This window comes from Falco biarmicus, chromosome 3, assembly GCF_023638135.1.
Source record: "Falco biarmicus isolate bFalBia1 chromosome 3, bFalBia1.pri, whole genome shotgun sequence".
Classification (NCBI taxonomy): Eukaryota; Metazoa; Chordata; class Aves; order Falconiformes; family Falconidae; genus Falco; species Falco biarmicus.
In genome coordinates, this window is record NC_079290.1 from 44,210,944 (window position 1) to 44,235,752 (window position 24,809).

Sequence of the window (24,809 nt, forward strand, 5' to 3'; positions counted from 1 at the left end):
AGCTTAGCAACTTTCATGGATTGATGCCGTGTTCTTTATTTTTCCTTGCAGCTGCTTCAGGTAGCCACTAGTTAAGTTTAGACAAGGGCCTTGAAGACTTTTTTGCACAAAGCTTCTATTTTTAAATTGAGTGTCATAATAATTGTATTGTGTGACTCCAGTTTAAATTTTAGGCTTTGTGCAGTACTCTAAGCTCAGGTTTTCATTTTGCTTTACTGTACGCTTAAGATATCCTAAATATTGATTGAAAGGTGGTCTAAGAAAAGGCTAGAGAGCATGAGCTAAGAGGTTTTGGTGCTCTGTTGATGACTGAACTGAACCAATCTTGTATATTCAAGATATTCTTCCTGATTTTTGGGGGTGCAAAATATTCAAACTTTGAATTGACCGAGAGTTTTCAGTTCTCAGCAACTTGGTCAACTGGGCCTTTTCAGTTTTAGGTGTCCAGCTCATTTATGTGGTGCCTGTTTTTGACAATTTTAGCCTCCAAAATGGATTTAGGCATTTGTTTAGCTCAGTAAAACCATATACTTATGAATACATAAATACAGATTTCTAGTCTACAGATGCAGATGGTTTAGATTCAGTAGAAAATCAGTTCTGGGTATTTCAGGACACATTTTCTTAGGTTTTATATACAGAATTGATATCTGTTCAGAAATAAAGTATGTGAAGGAACAGTGCTTATTTATTTATTTATTTATCTATCTATTTATTTATGTATTTTAGGAACTGGGGGGGAAAGTTAGTTTTTACATTTTTTCCAGTCTAGATTTTAATGAGAAAAAGTTTGCTGTCATTTCTTCATTGTCAACATCAGGTACTGTAATTTGCTCATGTAATACATTGTGGCCCAAAGGTATATTGCCATCCTACAGAGTGATTTCATAACAAAAGAATCAATAGCTCATTATTTTTGGACTCAGAATAGTTTGCATGTTGCTTTAGAGATTTCATGACATTTAGGAGATTATTTGCAAATTAAAACGATCTTTGGATCTATCCATTAAATTGTCAGTTAATCTTCTTAAATTACACTTTGTTTTAAGCTCCATGTAAAAAGAATATTAATTTTTTTCCCCCTGCAAAACACAGGGTAGAAGTTTGAACTGGTTATCTAACTGGATGATGATGATGTTAGCTTCTGAGCAGTTGTTCTATTACATCTCTCTATAAAGTACCAACAGCAAAACAGTGGTAGGTATCAAAACTCATCTTCTAAATTTATTGGTCTGACAATTCAAACACATGGTGCTGCAAGTGGAAACCCCTTGAATCATACTGCTGTAACTTCTGTTACACAAGAACTGGGCTTGAATTAGCTTCCTCCTCCAAATTCTTTTTCAGGAGATATACGATACAGAAAAACAAGTTAATAAGTCACTGAGAGAAGAAATGTGACTTTTGAGCTAAATTACACAAAAGTAACTTTTTTAACATCACTTTTTCTATTTAGTTATTTCTGATCTATTAAATATGCACCTGTGCAAAAGCCTCCTTTTCTCCCCATCCTTCCTCTTCCCATTGCACTCAGTGGGCTGCCTGGCTTGAAAGCTAGGGATCCAAATGTACGATGGACCTCCAGTTAAGTAGTAACTGAAGCTCCTTTGTGTGCAAGTAGATGGCTGTGCTTGCATCAACCTCCCCTGAAGCCACTTTTACATTGTAAGGCCACCTCTTTTCCCTGGCATACACACGCAGCTATGCTGCCAGGATGCTTCCCTTCTGGGCAGACTTGTCTCCTTAGGGAGTGGAACAGCAGCTGCAGAGCTGCCTCTGCTTTTCTGGTGGCTGTATTGCCCCTTGACTTGTCAGCAAAGGAGTTGTCTACATCGTTGGTCCTCTCCCCCACTGCCCCTCTCCCTTTACATCCTTCCCTGAATCTCTGCTCCAACAGCCATCTGTGATAGCTGCCCCCTGTGATGCCCAGGGACCTTCCCCAGCTCTCCTGGCAGCACATTTCCCCATTTCAGCCCCCTGACCTTGCACAGAAGGGAGTAGGGAGATTTTCTGCTGATGAGGGTACTTAGTTTATTCATCTGCAGATTTTGTGGCAACATATAAACCATGGGAATAAAGATAGCTAAATTTGCTCATATTTTTGTCATTCCAGCATCCTTGGGTAATAGCTGCGCGAATACACTGAAGAATGATTGCTGGAAGGATTTTTAGCTCAGGTTTCCCTCTTGTTTTAGACATCCATCACTACAAGTTTCACTGGCCTGAATTTCCATGGAAAGCAAACTTCAAGTGTTTTCCTTGCAGAAACCACTTTTTGCAGCAACCAGTTTCAAAGCATGCATATAGCAATGTTGCTGATGCATGGGTTTCTGCCTGATCAAGCTGGAAAGCAGACAGAGCACCCTGGTTAGACTAATTGCAGATAACCAGCATCATCTGATTAGAAACTACAGAATGCTTGTATGGGATTGATCCATTGAATGAAAAATAATGGCTCGAGTGTGCCAATGAGTAATGACAAATAACAAATACATCAGAAAATATCCCAATAATGCATGGATTCTTTGAACAGAATAAAAAGCTACATTTGCTTGGTATTTGTACTAGGCTCTTTTCCCTTGGCTCCACATGCTTTGCCATTTATTTATTTGTTTTATTAGGAGCGGTCATCTAACCATGTGACACCAGAGACAAAATTGTGGCTATGTGGATGTCCATGGCAAAACTTTCACAATTTGATTGCCTCTTTTTTGACCAACATACTGAATCAGTTTGATCTCTTGGAAGGTTTTTAATGCACTTCAGTTTTGACACTTGCTGTATTTTCTATCAGTATGGTAGAATTTGTTTTCTTCAAATACCGAAACTGCTCAAATGCACTGTTATGTCCTAGATAACTTCTGACCATCTACGTTAGAAATGCAAATTAGATTTAGTTCACAAGAATGCTCAGTCCCACAAAAGCACTAAAAATACAGTCTTCTCCCTCTTGATACTGCCCTAATGCAAACAGTTATGTCATACAGTAACACAAGCAAAGCATCTGGACAAAAGCTATCATTTTGTCCTCCAAAATCTGAGTGACTTGAAAAGACGTCATTGTGCTACTCTTTGAATGTACCTTATTGAGTTGGTGTACTGGGGTCTGTGTTTATCCCACTAACTTTCCAGTATTTAAAACTGTCACATTCTTTTAAGAAGATTTTTTGTTTGAAATAAATTCTAATGTATTCAGAGTTGAAAACATCTTTAAATGGATTTGTGATAAGCACATGAGGGAATACAAATATATGAGTTCTGCTGTTAATGTTGTTTATTATTTGTAGCATGGCAGCACTGGTGATCCACTAATGTGCTAGGATGTGTATAAATACAGAAATGAAGCATCCCAAAGAATTTGTAACTCTTTCATTCTTCCCTTACTGATTGCAGTTTGACTTGCTGGAATGAGAGTTTGCTAAATAGAATCAATACCCAAAATGTTACTTTTCCTGGATTGAAGGCCTGCAGCTTTTCTGGAGGTATTAAATTTCTCTATTGTAACTATGAATATCTTCATTTTTAAGCGAGGGTTCTCAAAATTAGATGCTTAATGCATGAGGCTTGACTGTCTTGGGTATTAAGACAGAGAAACTAATCCTCTGAACTGTCCTGTGCTTGTGACCTCCATGCAGCTGCTTCCTTATGTGACAGCCACAAATTTGACACCAACTGGACATCTCAAGAGCTAAAAGCAGCAGTCCTTCAGCCTGGGCTCAAGTTCAGGAGCAAAGCTTTTAGGAGACTTCAGTCTTTTATGGCCTAGGGTCAACATAATAGTTGTAAGAAGTTAACTGGAGGGTTACTCTGGTGCCTGCCCAGATCAATTTTTCCTTGATGCTACTCTCTGCTTCCACTGTGCTGCTCTGGAGGTGAAGGAAGAAAGAGAGCCAGTCTGAGAGCAGCTCTAACAGCATGCCCATGGCACCATCTCTGCTGACTTAAGACACAGAAAAGCTTGTTTTTTAACTCAAAGGTGATGTCATTTTCAACCTTGCATGTAGGAAGAATGGCAATGCAAGAAAGTGAAGGGAGTTCTTTGTCATAGAATTGTTTAGGTTTGAAAAGACCTAGATCATTGAGTCCAACCATTAACCTAGCACTGTCATAGAATCATAGAATGGTTTGGGTTGGAAGGGACCTCTAAAGATCATCCAGTCCAGCCCCCCTGCCGTGGGCAGGCACATCTTTCAGTAGACCAGGTTGCTCAAAGCCCCATCTAACCTGGCCTTGAACACATCCAACAATGGGGCATACACAGCTCCTCTGGGCAGCTTGTTCCAGTGCCTCATCACTCTCATTATAAAAAATTTCTTTCTCATGTCTAATCTCAATCTACCCCCTTTCAGTTTAAAACTATTGTTCCTTGTCGTGTCACTACAGGCCTTAGTAAAAATCTTATAAGACCCCTTTATATATTGAAAGGCCACAGTAAAGTCTCTCCAGAGCCTCCTCTTGTCCATATCAAACAACGCCAACTCTCCCAGCCTTTCTTCATAGGACAGATGTTTCATCCCTCTGATTATTTCTGTGGCCCTCCTCTGGACCTGCTTTACAGATTGAAGTCTGTCTTATACTGGGAGTCCCAGGGTTGAATGCAGTGCTCCAGGTGGAGGCTCACTAGAGCAAAGTGGTGGAGGGGGAAAATCACCTCCCTCAACCTGCTGGCCAAGCTTCTTTTGACGCAGCCCAGGACAGGCTGGTTTTCTGGGCTGCAAGTGCACGCTGCCAGCCCATGTCCAGCTTTTTATCCCCTAGTCCTTCTTTACACAGCTGCTCTCAATCAATACACCCCCTAGTCTGTGCTGGTACTGCGGATTGCCTCGACCTAGGTGCAGGACTATGCACTTGGCATTGTTGAACTTCATGAAGTTTATATCAGGAAACTCAGCTATCAGTGAGCTGTGCTTGTTCTGCAATGTAGCTGAAGAGCTGAGTTCTTTGTAGCCTGCCAGAATTTCCCCTGTTCCTTCTTTCCACTTAATATTCCTCGGTGCCTTTCAAAGCCCAGGTGACCTCAGTGTCACAGTGTCAGTGTAAGCAAATTTGTGTCAGATGCTCGAAGGATGTAACCAGAAAAGTGGTGCATATATCGCCTCACAGAGAGAGAGAGAGGAAGAGGCTGCCCAGGCTGAACTCTCACTGCAACACCTGCAACTGGTAACTTGTATTTGCTTTTCAAATTGAAATGATGATTGCTTATTCCTAGAACTTCTTTTAACAGAGAAAATAGAACAGTGTAATTTGGGGAGAGAGAGGTGGGAAGAGCGACAGGATGCCTACCTTGACAGTAGACCTTGGTGCTTTGACTGTCCTCTGATAAAAGCCTTTCCTTTTCTCCTGCTGCTCCCTTGCTGCTGGCTGCTGATACATCCATGCAATATGTTGTGGGATGCCACAGCTGTGTCCTCAAAGAAGTGTAGGCTTCCAAAACCTAATTGCTTTGAGTGCCATGTTGTGCAGGTGTTCCTAGGGTATTTCTGGTTCTGGAGCTAGTTTGGTTAATGCTACCTTTGTGTATCACACTTTGGACACAGTCAGATTTATCAGCTTGACACTTGTCAGAGAAAAGAATGTTGGTTGCTTTTCCTCTGCTGCAATTTTCTAGGGAGAGAAGCAGGGAGGACTGAGGCAGTGGTGCAACCTGCTGCTCTCTCCTCTTCTTGCTTGTTCCTGCCAGTGGTAGGGCAGAACTGGTGATTTGTCAACAAAATTCCTAATCAGTACATACCATTCTCACAAGGCTGTCTGCAAGTACTGTTTTTCACAACCCTTATTTGCCCCAGTACCTAAATATTTCTGCTGAAATATTAAAATTATAAGAAGAAATCTTGCTCTGTTAAAAGAAAAGGGGAGGCAAAAAAAAAAAAAAAAAGAAAAAAAGCAGAGGTCAACCAGTTCCAGTGTAAACTTCCCCTTTCCCTCTTTACCTGCTGGGTGTTTATGATAAATCGTGTGCATCTTATCTGTGACTTGCTTACATAATGACGTTGGTCTTTATTATCACATTGGTGCTCTCTCTAGAAGGAGAAAGGAAGGGTGAGCTTAGGTTTCAGATCTTTTGTAATTACAGGAAAATATGCAGCTAAGTCATGTTCTCCTCACAGAATTCTCAAAGCTTTTCCATTTGATCCTTCTTCCTATTTTAAGAAGAAAGTATTTGGAAACGTTTGTGCTTTTTTATTTTATTTTTTATTGCACTGACGCTTTAATAATGCACATTGTGCAACTGTGTTGGATGCATGATTGATGCCATCCTTACCTGCCTAGAAAGATAATAATAAAATATCTTAGGGAGTATTTTCTTCAAGTAATGCATACATGGAATTCCCATTAATGTTAATGTGAGTTGTGCAGATCCACCCAGTGAGCGAAGACAAGGCTAAAGATAGGACAGTTATATTAGGGCTTATGTCTTTCATGGCAGGCAGACTTCTAAGTGCCAGGCAGGTTTCTTTGAATTTAACAGAAAGCCATGCTAAAAAATGCGAGTTCTGTATGATATGCAGATATATTGCCATTAAATTTTATGCCCAAATCTTACAGCTGTAGCTGATCTTACTAAAGAAATAGGCTTCTATTAAATATCTTCCACTAACTAGTTTCCATAATTCCAGCATGATGGCTGGAACTCAACAAAGGATTTTAATAAATTGGCATAAGCTGAAAATGAGGAAAGATGAAACTCAAAACACACCCCATAATGATTCTTTTTGAAGGAAGCAATGCAGATGAATTGAACATCCAAGGCAATATTGAAAAGACCCTGAATCTACATTCCTCCCCTACTTTCTTTTGCCAGCAAGAATCTAGTGTGAACATGTGTGCAGCTTGGCATGTCGGCTGAGGTCCAATGCTTGCACTTACATCTGGCACAAATTCTCTGCAGGTGAAGCTACAGGTTTTGTCATTCTGTTACCCACTGTCCATGAGCCTCATTACCAATAGTGTGATTGTTTGCATTGATCAGAGAAAGGAAAACACACATATGTTGAGCAGTTCTGGAGAATTGTACAGTTTATGACATTAAAGTGGACATAGTATTTTACAGTTGTTACTGCTTTTCCTGAGGTGATGAACTCTTGGTCAGCAATCAGTCATGAACAGATGAAAGCCTTGACAGATTCTAGGAGCTATTTTTAAAAGCTAGCCATGCAAAGAAGTTTAATATTAAGGTATTTTGTTATATTTAGAATCCTTAAAAAAATACTTTGATTTTCCTGTCAGACACCCAGCTGCCCTTCAAGTTAGAAGAGTGAAAACTGCCTATTAAAATGGTCTTTTAAAATTGTTCTGGTAAAAAGGACAGAAACAACAGGACCTTACAAAAGAATATGTTATGTGAAACCCTTCCACAACCATGGCAGGTTAGGTCAGCACTAAGGGAAAACATCTGCTAACTGAGGAATATTTTGTCATAAATGTTCTTATAAGCAGTGTGTGTTGAATTCTGCTCTTCAGAACCGTGGGAGAATTAAGATTTATTACTACAGAGCTCCAGGCCCTGAAATTGGCTATAATTGTGCTTTTGCAGACCTTGCTGTGAGGGCTGAAGGTGTTCACTAAGGCCAAGAGGAATCTGCAACTATGCCTACCCCAGTAGACGGAGCAGAGCCAGTGCAGGGGCTTGAGTGCCACACCACGAGTGTCCAGCGTTTGGCTACTAGTACTCGTCCTTGGCACAATTCAGGTTTGTGCCAAATGGCATTTTCTGAGACAAAGCCTTGGCATATTTTGGAGAATAACTCAAGTTAGGAGCTGCTCTCAGTAGGCAGGTTGGATTAGACCACATTGTTTTGGGGAGGAGGAAAGAGTTTAGCCAGATGGCCATGAGACGTTATGACATTTGCCTTTAGGGTTCCCTAGTCTGTTTTATTTATCAGGGTAGACATCACCTGTAAAGTCTCATATGTTTGTAGCAGTGGGATGCCTGTTAGTAACTAAGACAAAAATACTCTGATTCCTTTGAAGCTCTTACATGCATTGACCCAAATCACTCATTTTTTCAAGGACTTTGTAAAAAAAATCCAACATGTGAATTAAATCAATTTGATATCTCATCTCTCAAGTGTTCAACTGAGAGTCTGTCAGCTAATCCTGGTTGCTTTCTTTCCCAGGGCACCTTGGAGACACACAAGAGCTTGCTCCGGGCTATATTAATTATTCTAGTGAAGGTGGCAGCTGCATGATCCCAGCTGCCTTCATTTCTGGCCACATGATAGCAGTAGGGCTCCAAGAAAAAGGGCCACAGGCTCCATGTATTAAGCTAGTATTGGGGACCCACTCCTGACTGTACCTGTGCTTGAGTCAACCCTTGAACATACATAGTATGGTGCACGGGAGGTCCATGCATAAGTTCCAGAAAGCACTGGGCCTACTGCATGCATGATCAAGTCTACCTCCATTATGTCTGCTGAAATTTGTGGAGGAAGAAGTGGCCCATTCAGCCAGAAAAGCTGTGTTCCATTGCTGTACAACATGTCCTTGACTACTGTCCAAGTGTCCTTTTGTTCCTTTTGAGCTCTTTAACTCAAGAGCAAATATTTGACTCTCGGGTGTCTGGCTCTTTCAGTCTTTCTGGTGTGACCCATCATTTGGACCAGGGAGATTAAGATTTGACCCTGGAAGAGTTTATTCACAGAAGTTTCTAATTTAATAGGTGTGTAATCAACTAATTCCATATTAATGCTTAGCTACTGTTTAACCCTGTTGGTGCCCTGGAAGTCTTGGCATGAGACTTCAGGCAGAGAATTCCTAGTGGCCTTCAGTTCTGTTGCTTGGCATGATCCCTTTCAAGCAGAGCACTTGAAAGTGTCAAACTTCTGAGTGCCTAAACCATAGCAAGATTCACAAACCATGGGTGTGTTTTTCTGATCTTCCTGGAAAGTCCTGATGTAATAAAATATTTCAAGATGTCTTTACCAGCTTAGGTCACAAACAAAACCCAATGACCCATCTCAGATGCTCAACAACCCAGTGCATGGAGCACTCACGCATAATACACAGGCTTATTTTCTTCTCCCACTTGCTTTGGAACACAGATTTGAAGCCACATCTTACCCTCCCCACAGAAAATCTTCTACCAGATCAGGAATTCACTGGCTATCACACAATAGCATGCTCTAAGATGAATTCCTCATACCCTTTCGGTGAAGCTAATCTACTTAATATAAAATACTTAAAATATTCACAGTAAATATTCAGACTCTGTAGCTTAGTGACTATGGCTGTTGCCTGGAAGACTGGGTTTCTAATCACTACCCTAATGAATAAACATCTGAGATTTAGAGATAGTGGACAATGCCAAAGAGAAAGTACTCCTTCCAGAGTAGGGTGCATTATCTGTGATTATTTAGTCAAGAAATTATTACAGCTTCCTTCAGCTCCACAGGGGAAAATTTTGACTGGAGAGACCCCTCTCTCTGGGAGGAAATTATACTTGCAGTGCAGAGATACCTCAGTGATACCATTCTATACAAAAATAAAAATGAGCCTAAGACAAATTCGTTAACCCAGTCTTAGTATTGTTGTAGCCTACAGGAAAGATCTTCAACCGAAATTGCAAAGTTAGACTGACAGTGGTGCTTTTGGATGATTGCTCCTATTCATCAGACTTCCAGTCCTTAGTGAAATCAGGATGAAGAGGTTTACATTGTTTTTTTCTGTAGTGTAGGCTTAGGAAAAAAAAAATGTTGTCCTATTCATTTATTATCAAATTTGAACAGTTTGCTTTCAAAATGCTAAGTTACCCCAGCTGAACTCTCCTTTTTAGGCAGTAACTAGTTCAGATTGCCTTCCATGGGACTCTAAAATCAATACAGAGAATGAGAGATAGACAGGAAAATGTGCATTAATCCATTAATTTAATCTTAATCTTCAAGTCATTATGCTCAAAAAAAATTAATCAAGATTCTGATACATTGAACTTCTTCTTTTCTCCTATGACCCACTTAGAAATCCAGAAGTCATAAAGTTTTGCCTTGTCACAAGCTATAAGTTATGGTGGCACAGCAATATTTTTTACTGTCCAGATAAAAAAGGAAATTACTAACTCCATCCTTGCCTGGTGATGCAGTTAGCTGCCTGAGGTCTCAGTGGTTTCAGTTCATTTAACATGAAGAAGTATAAAACTGACATATAAAAATTCCCTTGAGCAGTCATTCATAATTGTAAAAAAACACACAACTTTTTGTAAGGTTTTCTGATATATCCACACATTGATTTTCATGCAGAGAGCATTTTTTTTTTTAGAAACAAAAGAGTCCTTCACATTTATTACATGGTGTTCCGTTTCGGTTTTCCTTTCTTTTTAATTTTTATTTTGATACTGTATTTAAATTTATCCTCTACACCCATTCTTTATAGTCTCTGAGGTGATGAAATGTTGAGATTTTGAGAATCTTCTGCCTTCTCCAGGCAGTTGCTAACTTTGTTAATGAGGCTTTCTTGCCTTTTCCCGCCCCCCCCCCCCCCCCCCCAGTAGAATCATCCAGACATTTAACAAAGTTACCATTGCCGTCACTTTATGAATCTAGTCTCCCAAATCCAGTGAGGGAGAAGACTTCAGGGCTCTTCAGAAGGAATTCTTGTAAATAGATCACATAGATTTCCAGTCTGTAATTATGGAGTTTACAAGCCTCATGCCTTGAATATTTCATCTCACCAGGTAGGCATTATTTACAGGAAATGTTGGTCACACCATGGTGGTTGGAGTTCACGACTGTAAGGCATGTGGAGAGATTGAAAATATATGAAGACAAATGTGCAAATACTAATGATTTGTATGAAGCACTGAAACCAGTATCAGTGTTTTCCATGTAGTCCTGAATGTGTCAGATCTGAGTGACATCAGTGCTGTGAAGAACGGGGATGTTCTTGTTAAAGAGAAAATGGTTTTGAAAGATACCACTAAAGCTTTGTAGAGCAAAAAGAGTTCCTTTTTCTTCTAACTAGTTACCAGGTAATTTATCCTGTAGCTACTGATCATTTTAGTCAAGGTAAAGCAGTGATGAGAGAGTGACCAAATACCAAAGAACAGCTGAAACAAACAGGTGTGCTTACACATGCATTAGGTGGGAAAGTCAGTAAGGGAAGGTTTGGTTTTCAAGATTTTGTGAGGAAGCTATAAATAAAGGTAAGTTCTAAACAGAGCTCATTTAAAAAAAACCCGAGAATGACAGCTGTTACTTGTTTATAATGAGGAATTAAATGAGACTGACCGATTCATAGCATTCTTAGAGAAACTGTATATACACTTTTAAACTTTATGCTGTTGCAGCAATGGGAAATCATCAAAATCTCAGCTTTTAAGTAGGAAAAAGAAAAATCTCCCTTCATGGTTGTGTAGAAGAAGCTGGAAAATGGGATCCCAGGCGGCTTAAGATAGAAAAGTGAGTCATGAGCCATAAAAAGTTAAATATATAATTCTATTGATTTTTATAGCAACCTCTTAGTTCTTTGATGTCTGCCTGAAAATCTATGAACAGTTGTCACAGAGAGCCCTTGCTGATGGCATCCAGTGCCTCTGAGCTCCTAAGTTTGGTGGGAAAAGCCTCTGAATTCAATATCATGGTAGCAGGTTAGTTCATCTCATCCCTTTCTCTCTACCTCTGCGGTTTCCATGGAAGAAAAATTCATCTGCTGAGTAAATGAATGTAGCATATGCTGCTGTTACCATTTAGGATATGATAGACTGTACATCTTTTAAATTTTCTAGAAGTTAAATGTTGGTTACTCGGGCAGTCAGTGCAAGACAAAGGAACCTGCTAAAGATAATTCAGCCCACCTGCACTAGACACCTGACTTAGACTGAGATGAATTACTCTAGAGAATTGGCCACCCTTCCTCACTGGCTGTTACTGGAACTAGAACAACTAGGTCAGGCAAGCTGTATCTCTTTTAGGTGCTTCATGTCAGGTGAGAGCCCTAATAACAGGCCATTAAGCTTTATCCACCAGTAATCACAGCAGAAGGAAATTCCTCATGTGACTTCTGTGAAGCTAAATGCACAATGTAATCAGTTGGCTGCCTAATTCTGAGTCCCTGTGCCAGCATCCGGTGCACTAAGGATGTCAAAGGAAAGCTTTGTTCCACAAGGAAAAAAAACACTTTTTCCCCGTTCAAAAACTAATATTTTCATTTTAAATCTTCCAGTAAATCCTAGATTATCAGGTTGAAGTAGATACTGACTAGGAAGCTGCCAGCCCACAGGGTGAAAATGAACCACATTATAAGCAAATAAAAGTGAAACCTTGAAAACAGAGGTGCCAGGCAATCTCGGGGTGGATGCTTGTCAGCTCCACCTGCAGATAACAAATACAAAAAACATGCAAAAAACTTCCTAACATTGATTATCTGTTTCAGCTGCTTGAGTGGGTGGCTTGCAAATGCATGATATGACTATAACTTATATAAAACCCTCTACATACATTGTTGCAAGCATGATATGATATCCAGATATCATATTTAATCAAGTACCATATATTTTCTCAGGAGGCTCTTTTGTCTCGGGAGATGATGAAATACTTAAATTCTTACAGATGGTTCCCATTCAGAGGAACAATTGATAATTCAGTGCATTTAATTATCAAGGACAATCAAAACTACCTTTTCCTGGATCAGTAGGCAGCAAACTGAAAGAGAATGGCTTTTCGCTCGTAGCTTCAAGCCCCATTCACATGGGGCTTGCTGTTTCCTTGAGCTTTGTTTCAACTTTTGGTTCTAGCTGTAACCGTGGCGTTTCTATCCCAGTTGGCTGTGGGAGTGCTGGGTGTGTGTATCTCCTGCTGATATTTCTGCAGCAGTAATCAAACTTCTCTACGTTACGGATGTTGGAAATATCTTTTGTGCCTGTAAATCCTTAGCACTTGTGTTGGCCACAGATGTGGGAACTGGATGAGTTCAACACCTACTAGAATGCACTCACATAAATATTTTCATATCTGGGATTTCACTGTCTTTATACACATATGTACACGTACTCCATGTGTGCATGAATTGTAATATTTACAGACTATGCCCCTCCAAACTCCTTCCATGTGCCTATAGACTTTCTCCATGGTAAAGACTAAGATTTTACTCCGGTTATATTAAATGAAAAAGTTTTCACTAAATAAACTGTATCTTTAAAATGGGATGAAAGATAAAATGATCAGTGGTGGAACATAGCTCCCAAATTCTTCCTGTCAACTACAGATTATGTGGCATAGCCTGGCGGGTGCTGGCCCTAGGAGTCTGGGTCCTGCCTGTTTTATTAAGTAGTATGAAGCTGGCTTTCAGCTATTAGCATGCAGAATATTAGTAACACCATACCTGTCAAAGAGGAAAAAAGGGCCTCCATACAGCTATATCACTGTAATCCATTCATCAGTTTATTGAACTGAAGCATGATAGGGGGTTTCTCAAATGCATGTGATGCCCCATGCTGTTAAGAGTTTTGTATTTTGTTCACAGATTATGCTGAAAGATTTGTGCTAGCTCCCTTTTAGTTATGCATCTGAAGTTGTTCAAAAGCAAAAGTTATTTCTTCCAGAGTTGAATGTAATTTGCACTCCCCATGTCGCCCCAGAGACACCTGTTTGATGGTTTGGGTGTTGGAGCTGGATAGATATTCATCCTTCTGTTTTTCTGAGTGTGCCACCAGAGGCATCCCCTGTACTCCTGTGGTTCTGGTGTTGGCTTTTAAATCTGGGCCTTGGCTGCTTTGTGTCTGGCCACAGTGCAGTGAAATCTGGCTGCAGCAATGCTGAGGAATGAGGCCAAGATGTGGATTAGTGAGGTTCCACTTGATGACAGGCTGTTGTACATCTTTGCAGGGGTGAGATGGTTTTATGATAAGAAAGGTTTGCATCTGAGAATTAAATGAAATGTGCAAGAGTGAAGATACACTTTGGTATCTTTCTGAAAGCTTCGTTGTCATTCAGCTACCAATCCCCCCTCTCCAACCCCCTTCATTTCTGTCCTTTGTAAACTGTTGGCTGAAGATCCTAGAGCTCTTGAGAGGTCCTGGCAGAGGTTAAAGCTGCTCGAATGCCTGGTCAGAGTTCCGTGTGGAAATCTGGAAAGTTGGCAAGGTACAGTTTTGTGGATATTCTACTTGTTCACTCCATTTACTGACCCAGAACACAGTGGCACCATAAATGCATAAAGGTCATGCAGACAAGTCCTTATGTAGCCTCAGAGTTCAAGTTCCTTGTCTTCTACATCCATGGTTCACATCTATGGTTCTCACCCTCTGTGTCCGGGTGCTCAGACAGTGCTCTGTACCCTTTGAGAGACAGTAAATGTAATTATTAGTCTTCTTGAGCCACAGTACATAGCTGACAGCTCTCTTCCAGCCCTTATGTAGTTCATTAGAAAACATGACATTTACTCAGGAACCCTAAAATGCAGGGAGTTGGGTCTTACATATTCTACTAAATTATATATGCCTGTTTTTACTGGATGACTTTTCATGCTTTGTTCAGAAATGCTTCGGTGTCCTCTCCAATACTGACTTAAAAGTATGTGAGATTGCTTTACTAGCAAACCAGCAAAAACTATTGATAAAACCTGACGGCTATCATGAGGGAGATCCTTATGGATCATGCTATAGAATATAGATATAACATATATAGAATATAGACACAACATACCCTTCAGGTTCTTGAAATTGAAAAGTTTACTCATAATTTGTGGAGCTATCAACCCTTTATAAGATTTTGGTTGGTCTAAAAAGCTGACCCATATTTTATATTATGAATTGCAAGTCCACTGGGATACAAATCTTAGCTGTTGTGTTATTAGTCTACATTCTATAAACTTTATTTACTATGCCAATATGTTTTTCAATCTTAACTTTTATTTTCCTTATGTAGTTTTATTCCAAATAATTTAGAGAAGTCTAAATATATTTAAATAAATAAATAAATAAATATATTTAAGGATATACAGAATCTATATACATATGGTTCTGTAGCCAGGACCTCAATTTGTTAAATATTTTTTTAAATCTGCCATTTCCCTTAGTAAGAGCTGAGGATTCTGTATCTTTCCTGCACAGCAAACATAGACCTTGAGCAAGAAACTTTGTGAAAGCCTGATATACAAGTGGGTGAAACTTGAGTCCCTCCAAAAAGTGGCCTCCAAAATTTTCCCCAAGATGTCTGGCAGGAATACTGTAATGAAAATCATCAAATTTGGCATTTGTGACATCTTGCCTTGGTGGGATACAAAGGACAGCCACTGCAACATAACTTTTCCAAAGTAAAGAATGCATCCATTAAAAAGCTTTTTAGAAGAAAATTTCCTTTCATCTTTGTTTTGAAACTCCTTATTTTCCAGGATATGATGTTTCCTGACAAGTAGCTGAAACGCTGTGATAACACGGCAATGGTAGTCCAATGCTCTGGCAAACTAGCAAAAGCAAAGATGCAAAGATGTCAAAAATAAGCCCAATTGTAAAGTGAATTTACACAGTTTTGTTCTGCATTATAGACACAAAGTTTTACCAAAAGGAAGAAGGCCCATGTTTTAAGTTATAGACTAAAGAGATCAGAGTTCCCCCACAAACTGACTTGGGTGTTTGGAAACTATTCTACTAACCTTTAAAAAACTGTATCTTCAACTATTTAGAAGAACAGTACTCGTTTCACTTTATGTGCCAGGCAATCAGTAAGAACAAAACTAAAATATTTGATTTTGGACTGTCTGCGAGGTGACCACATGGAGGATGATGAGTCACCCACTGGAGCCGTTTAAGATCAGTCTATCTCATCTAAGATTTTGATGTTGAATCTCTCAGAACTGCAATTTTTGAAGTGAATTCTGACTCTGAATGGAGTCAGAACCAGCCTTTGATAAACTATAAATTTACACATTTGGAAAAGCTGTTTTGTTGTGTGAATATAAACCCTGATGAAAGGGACTGTGTGACAGGTGTGACCTTTCATAATATGAGGAACTGGCAGACCGACCTTGGCATGTTCTGCAGCTAGATACAGGGGGACATCCACCCCATTTCTAGATTCAGAAATCACATTCAGGTTCAGCTAGACAGGATTTTTTTTTTTATTTGCCCATATTTAGTATAAGTATTTCTGTGTAATTTTATGTACTTCGCACTTCATCAGCATTTCTATCTGTGCACATGCCTCACCAGAAGATTTTTCTGTTTTGAAGCAAGCCAGAGCAAATCACCGCAAGGATATCTCTGTGACAATTGCACAAAAAGTCTACAAATTAAAAATCTTTTTAAGAAGAAAAGTAACCTGAACATGAGTTTCTCTGCAGAAGGATTTTTTATTACTCTTAATGTCCAAAGGCAGTGGTTTGCATTATGAACTAATGGCCTGTGAAATGTCATTTAAAAATAAAAGATGTGTTGGAGTCAGAGGAATAACAACATCTCTGACTGTCCTATGTTTTTTCCCCAACGTTTTGAAAGTAATTTAATTTTTTCTTCTATTTTTTTTTAGAAAGATACTTGATCTCAGGCTAAAAAAGGACAGACTTAATTATAGAGCATAGCTTTTTTGTCTCAATTTGCACAATTTTGACAACAGTGCTTTAAATGCAGGGACACTAGCACAGCTTAATTGAAATTCTGATGATGTTTTTTGCACTAATTGATACCCATGTTGGCAGACTGAGCTCAGCGACCCAGGAATGAATGGACAGGAAGAATGAGACTATCAGCTTAGCCTTGCAGGTGGTCTTTCCTGATCGAGATTAAAGAACATTGGCAGGGCACTGCAGGAGAGCCAGCATCGCTGATACCCTATGCTATTCTCATTTCATATTTAAGCACAGGATTTCAGTGTTCAGGCTGAGAATTTCAGTCTGACTCCATTTGCAGTAATAATAATAATAATAATACCTTAAAAAGACTGAGAAATGACTTGATTACACTGCGTAAGGAGGTTGGCAAGGAGAAAATACCAGGTACAAAAGAGCCCTTTAATCCAGCAGAAAAAAAGGATAGGTGAGAACTAATGATTTGGCTTGGGTTTAGCATGAATTCAGATTAGTATGAGATACAATTAATAATGGGGTAGAAGTAGGGTGTTAATAAGCTCTGGAACAAACATCCAAGGATGTGTTAGATTCTGCATCCTTCAAAGCCCTCAGATAGCTGTGTAACACAGGGTCTTGGGCTCAGCACAAATAAAACTGGCAGGATGTACTATGGCCTACAATATACAGGAGATCAGACTAGTCAGTTCTGTCCCTTAAAGGCTATTAATCCTGTTAATACTTACTTCTTACATAGTGTTTTCATCAAGGAATTTAAGAAAGCAGATCAGTAGCAGTATTCCCATTGTGCAGATATGGGGACTGTATCTCAGGGAGGTTAAATCACTTGTCATAAGACATTTAAGAAGCCAATGGGAGAAAGAGTAATACACAGCCTGTTTGACAAATTCTGCCTTATCAACTGGACACAGTGATCTGTGGAAAAAAACCTCACAGATACAGTTAATTTCATTTCGTATTTGAAAACAAAGGAAGGGAATAACATTTGGCAATTGAAAACAAATAATAACAGAACGTTAGATTGGACTAGCATAATGATCTCTTCTCCCAGTGCCTCTAGGATGCACATAAGGCTCTCTTAAAGGGTAGGTTGGTAGGAAGACAAATGTAGCCCAAACCTTATTTCAATAACTTCAGAAGCCTCCCTATATAGAGCCATTTTTAAAGGCAATCTTATCCCATTTGGCAAATGTTTGCATGAGGAACTTCTATTTATTTTTTGAATTAAAGAACGTAACAATAAGTGTCCTAGGGTTAGGGCAGCAACTGCAGCAGTTCACCTTGATAGGAGGAGGCTTTGTTGGAACTGTGGGGCTGAAAAAGCTGACAGGGCACTTAATCTGGCTTCATGATAATTGAAAATGAGATGGCCTATTGGCCTGGGATGTGCATTTGGTTTTTATGGAGCTGCACCAAATCAGATCTTAAGGTGGAACCAATAAATGGCTTTTGTACATCTGTGCCAGACTATTTCTTGCAGCTTTTAATTTCATAAGGTAGAGCAAGTACTAGTATAAACCCCATCCTGAAACCTGGCAAATTTCTATTGATGACAGACTATACAAGAACGTATGTAAACAGAGGGGGACAAGATAATAAAAAAATACATAAGCATTTTGAAATGTTGCAATACTGTTGTTTATATCAAGTTAAATATCTCGATTGCACAGCACAGACAACTGCCAAGATTTTGTGCACGACAGGCTGTGCCAACATTTAAATTTAGATGCTCCAAAATCCTGGGAGGAGAACGAAAAGGAAAAGACATTTTAAATGAATAGATAGTACAGCCTGTCCTCCATAACACAGTGAAATATTCTCTGGTAACTAAATGTGATCAGCTAGCAGTTCTGAATGCACTATCACATTCATCACTGATGTTTATTAATATTATATTTCTAGGGCAATAAATCCAGGTTATTGTTAAAATGATATTGTTCGCATGAACTAAGGTTCATTGACCTAGAATTAGGTTTAAGAATAAGCTCTTTTCCTAAGACTGAGTTGCACACATGTAGGCTGATGTACATTTTCACAAAGGTGCATTGGTATAAATTTGAATTTAAATCTCTCTACTGTACCTGCTGATCATAGATAGCTGCAGTCTTTTAAAACACAATTAAATCCCATTGTTATCAATTGTCTGCAGCTTGAAGAGCTCACAGTAAGGCACAGCACTTTCAGAGCTGACAGATACCACTTACGCTTAGTTTGCTTTTTCTGGTAGGTTGGGAATGGTCACAGTGCAAGGTTTGGTTTGCTCCTGCACATGTCAGCAGAAGGGTGAGTTTGAGACACCATTAGAAGTGTCACTGGCAGGAGAAGAGGAAACTGGGAGCAGGTTTCAACCAGCTGGAGTCCTCCCCATAGGACCTAAGGAAGGCAGTGTGAAATGAGAGCTTGTAGCCTCCTACAGCCCTGTTTGAAGAGCCAAGCCATTCATCTGAAGGGCTGGTCAGCTGGGCATTTGCCAGTGATATAAAACAGGGGATCAGAGAAAGAAGGAAGTTCTAGAGGGATATAGTCAGGATTTAGGAAGTTTCTTGAGTGTTCATATTCTGTAGTTTGTATGCTGCAGATAGGCTTGTCATGTAGGACAATAGCGATGTGATTAAGTCACGTGAATATTTGATTACAATTAGAATAGATTCATTCTACTTTTCATGTTTAAAAAATGCTGCTGCCTTTCTTGTGGGTGGGTGCTGGTTTGATTTAAATTTAGAAGGTGCAAGAACATGCAAATGCAGCAGCGCAATCGTATCATCATTTTGATTCAAAAGTCAATGGCCCTCTGAGAACTATGCAGTAGCTCATACATCAACAGGATGGCGAACAGGAATATAAAGCGTGCTGGTGGGATATTACACATGCTGAGCCTGATTCTCTTCTCATGTACGCTGTTAAAACACAGGAGTAACAGCGCTGAAATCAACACTGTTATACTGGTGCATGCGAAGGAAGAGTCAGGCTTTCTGTGTGTCAAATTCTTTGATCATCTCAGTCTGGAAAGGAGAGCCATCTAAAATGCTTTGGAAGCTACATTCACCTAAAATGCTCAGCTGAACCAGCACTTCAAAAAATGATATTTTCTTGTGTTCTTTGAAGCACTTAGTAAGCTAAATCATTTGAAATACATTATTACAGAGGCAGTCGGTGTCACTGCCAGAGCCAACGTTCCTTTAGAACAACCATTACAAACCTTGTTTTGAGTATTTTCTGTAGTAACTCAACCATTTTAATTTGCTTTGGACCAAGGCACAGCAATTTTGCAGCCTTTGTAAATTCCCACTAAAAATGCATGAAAGTCTGTTTAGCTGTGTTTGTTTGTTTCTTTCTTAAATTTAAAAAATCACATCAAAATTTTTTTATCTTCTAGCTGAATATGTATGTAATGACATACAAAATGTCTTTCTTATTTTGAATGTTGAGACAGAGGTTAAAATAGCTAACAATATAATCCTACAATTAAAAAAAAAAAGTGTCATCCGTGAAGTAAATACATATTTCCATCTACTGTTTCTCCTGGCTAGAAATCTCACAACATTTACCTACAGGTCAGACCCAATACCCTATTCTCACTTTTGTCTTTCAAACGAAGAACTAAAACTTGGTTTGTACCTTAATTCTGGATATGCAGTCTTCCCTATAGTCTTCTGAAGACACGGAGGAATTCAACCATTCCCTTTCTTCAGGTGGTGAAATTGAAAGGGTAGAGTTTTGTAAATTTTATGAGACCTGGACAAGAGAAGCTGCTTCTTCCATAGAAGAGAAAACAAATCCCCTAATGATTATGACAAGGATGAAAGAAGGCCCATAGTTTGCATGAAGGATGGAAGATCTTCATATAAGAATTTTTCAGTTACACTTTCTTGAGAAAGTTAGTTTGCTTAAAAAGCATGACTTCTTACTGCACTAAATGCACAGAGGCATCAAGAAAAGAGGTGCTTATGATACCAATGAAGGAAATTGTAGTTGCTTCTCACATTTTAAGTGGAGTAAAAAGATTTGTGTACATCTTATAATAAGTTACGCATTTTCTCTGTATTCTCTGATTTATTTTGTGATTTTTTTTTAAACCAAGAAAAAAGGTCATAGAAAGCCCCTGACTATGGAAGACACCGATAACCTTCTCTCCACATGGTAGTCTAGTACTTCGGTTCACTGTTTCTTCTCTCTCAATTTCTTTTTGAATCATGCTATCGACATGTTTGCGATGTCTGTTTACATGCTAAAAATGGTCTTGTTGTTGCAGCCTGCTTTTCTGGTTCTATTCCAGCAAACTATTCCTTCACTTCCAAGCTTCTTTCCAAAGAGACTTGCATAGTTAACACCTAGAATTACACACTCATGAGATATACTTCCCAGGCTGGTGGCCAGAAGAATATTGATCTGAGGACATCCACATATTCCTGGCAGGCGTTATTGCATAGGTTGGTTAAGGCCTCTCTTCGACAGCTGTAGCCTGTCTTGGGGTCACGGTGATACCACTGCCCTGACCCCTGAGTACTAAAGGGCCAAATCAGTGCTAGAGATATCCCCTTGCCCTGAGTGTTCTTCAATATAGATGCTGGAGTAGTTAACTGTGGCATGGTCTTTGGTATTTTGCCTGGTATGCATATTATGATTATGTGATATTTTGTATTAAGTATCCTTCATATTATGAAAAATGTTTCAGCTTGCTAAACTTTTGCTAGGTTTTAAGTACGTGGGTTGAAATTTTCCCTAATGGGTATTTGCTTCAGCAGATTTCTTTCCTTTTATTCTCTCTTTCTCTTGATGTTCCTTTCAAAAAAATTCTGGTTATTTTCAGTAAGCAGGTTTGAAAAGCAGCAGAAATACCCTTTTAACCCTATACAAGAAAACAAAGGAAATTTCTGGTACTTTTCCCTTTGAAGAGCTCAAGTGTCCCTCTGCTTTGGAGCAAGGCATTTAGCAGAAAGGAGCATTCTGTGCTCTGCTTTGTGGCTGTGCCTCTTGCCAGCCTTGTGTTCGGCAAATTTTTGTGCCTTTGGAAAATGACAGTTTGCACACTCACGCAGTCAATAGAGAAAGTCTGGGTTTCACCAGCAATGTTGCTAACGAGCAGCCTGAGGCTCCCCTTGCAAAGTTTGCTCCCGGTTATAACTGTGGCCACAGTGGGCCAGGCTGGGAGCAGGAATGGTGGCTCAAAGGGTTTGTCCCCATGCGCTCTCAGGGAGCCCTCGCTAGGTGCAGGCAGCCCAGAGAAGGAAGCTGGGACTGGAATGGAGCCATTTTGTGTAACGGCCTTGGAGAGGAGTGGGGCTGGTGTCTTCAGAGCAGGATGAGCATGGTGCTGTGCCAAGTGCCTCCACCTGCACCAGCAGAAGAGCTGGAGCTGCAGGGACTGGCCAGGCAAATGTGTAAGGGTGAGGTGAAGATGTGGCTTTAGATTAAAAGTCTTGTAATCTTAATAAAATGTTATTTTAATGAAGTTTGGTTATAGGGAACATTGGGAGCACTGATAAAAATTCCTGGACTTTTTGCTCTTCAGTGACAAACAGCGTAGCTGAAATCATGCTGAGTGCCAGTAGTCTGCTCTTGGTCAGAGGCTGCAGTACACTAAATGTCTTGTAAAAGACCAAAAAACATTATCCCGCACATATCTATGGAAGCAAAAAAGCACTTGTGAAAGAAGCATAATATGGCCTGTAAAGTCTCAAGCAAAATATATCTACCATCAGAATTTCTTGTTTGACTAACACTTCTGAAAGTAATGCTTTTTAGTTTTTGGGTTTTTTTAAATTATTATTTTTATTTTGCAGCTGTGCATACCAGCAGCAGTATTTAGTTACTTGTATCCTCTGACTCATTTTAGGATCACCTTATAAGATGAAAAATAAATGTGACTTACCTTTCACTATGTCAGGATTTGGACACCTTCATTACTATTCTTAATACAGCATTGTACTGACTGTTAATAAAATTTTGCTTTTTGTTTACAGCAAGACCTTTGCAGAAATTTGTTGCTGAATTTTTAATTTCATCTACCAGGGAATTAAGCCATGGGATCAAATCATTAACTTAGAAAGTATCATCCCAACAAAATCCACACAACTGGATTATTTTTTTTTTCAAGACAGTTTCACATTTATCTTGAAGTTATTTCAGAGAATGCAGCTTGTCTTGCTAAAATATAACTAAAATATTTAGGAAAGATCATGTCTCATTCTGCTGTTGATACTTCATGTACATAAGATAATGAGATTCATTCAGCAGCTAAAGAGCACTGGAATCAGTCCTTCTAGTGTTCTGCTTCTTTCTGCTTTAATTTCTCTGAAATCGTGATCTGATTAGCTGTTAAATAAGTAAATAAGTATTAAAGTATTAAATATTTGGGGTCAAAATTCTGCTACTTAGAACAGTGTGAATCCAGTGCACTCTACCCCAGGGTGATTATGGACAGACCAAGTCAGGAAAAATGAAATGATAATGATGTACGAATATTTTGTTTGTGAGTTGCATGTCTTTGTTATATATATATATATATATAAAAGCACTTTTCAGTAAAATAGTGATTTATCTTTTACTAACTATGAGTCCAAAGTATTTCTTTGATTGTGACCTTTAATATAATTTTTTTCAATCTGCTGTTTAGCAGCTGACTTTAACATATTTCAAATAGAGCTATTTAATATAGCCCATTATAATTTTCCAACCTCATCGTAATCTATTTTTCTAACAGGGTCACCTTTAACATATGACGAGATGAATGTATTTTATTAACATCTATTCTTTTTTATAAGGATGTCTGATTGAAAGCTGCAATTCTTTTTAATCCATAAGATTTTAAAAAAGAATCATACACAACTTTGAAAAATTAAAAATGGGTTATTCTTGGATAAAAGTATACTCTTTTCTGCCAGTCGTCTCCTGTCTTGAATAATATTTTATAATCTTCTACTGACAACTGACTCTAAAAGATGTCTAATCTGTCCTTAGACATGGCATATAGCTGTAGTTTGGACTAATATCTGTTTCTACTGCAAAAGGCATTTAAAATACTTTCTACATAATTTAAATGTACTGTGTAGTTTTTTCATTTTGGGGAGGAAAAAAAGGCAATTCAGAGTTCCACTGCTGGGGGCTGTCTGTTAATCTTCTTCCATTGTTTTATTTACACAGATTTATGAAATCCCAGCAGAATTATATTTGATTGTGTGTAGTGCTGCTAGTTTGATATGAGGAGGAAGTAGTGGCTTTGCCCCTCATACACAAATTCGTCAAAATGTTTATTCGGTTTCAGGCTCATTTGTTTAATCTTTTAGACAACAATAGGCATATAGAAAGCTGATCAACAGGACTCTTGTTTTGACCAAACTCTAAAAATATAGATTTTTTTTATTATTATTTTTTATCTGGAAGAAGGTTTATTTCTGGTCTGCTCTGACAGAAGGGTGATAGGTTTCTAACTCTTAGTCTAATTAATAGCTTTAATCTTTTTTAATGGTTAAACAGTCTCCCTTTGGTTGCAAGGCAGAGAAGAGATAAAGGCACATAAGGCTGGAGGTTAATCCCTGTATTTTATTTCTTAATTTCTGCTATAGGGATTCCCTTTCCACCATTTCTGTTTACTTTTAAGCACTCTTCAGATGCTGGGAGAAAAAGACAACAAAAAGTTTGATTAGGGCTATCACTCAAGATTAGGCAGACATTTAACTTTTTGGAATTTAATAAGACATAATTGTTAGCTGAACAAATGGGCTAATCTGGTTCTACATCCATTTTTTATTATAACGTCTCAGAAGGAAACAAAAAATAATACTTTCATGTGGACAGTTTTGTTCAGCTAGTGCTTTCTGCTTTGTATTATTGCAGAACAGATTGTATGTAAAACACAGTAACACAAATAATTACAGATAAAAAACTTTAGGTGGCTGGCTTAGGAAAATACTGTATGCATTTTCATGGTTTTTACTAGTGTCTTAGGTCACTTCTTCATGGACAAAATCTGATGCCAATGTTATGTTAACTTAAGTATGAAGTTAAAAAGGCACAGAACATTAATGGCAATTCATTTAATATGTCCTCACCTTAGAAGTATGAGGTGAAACGTTAATTTAAATAAATTCTGAGGTGGTTTAAAGGACATTCTGAGAAAAAAATCTCATGTAGGTAGAGTCATGGGACTTTCTACCAGTGACAATGGTGTGGGTCAGGTTTTTGTCTTGTTGCTTCTGAAAAAAAAAAAGGAAAAAAAAAAGGAAAAAAAAGCCAGGCAAGCTATTTTGCCTTGATAGCCTACAAAAGTATATCAGATACGGATGCATTGTACTGTA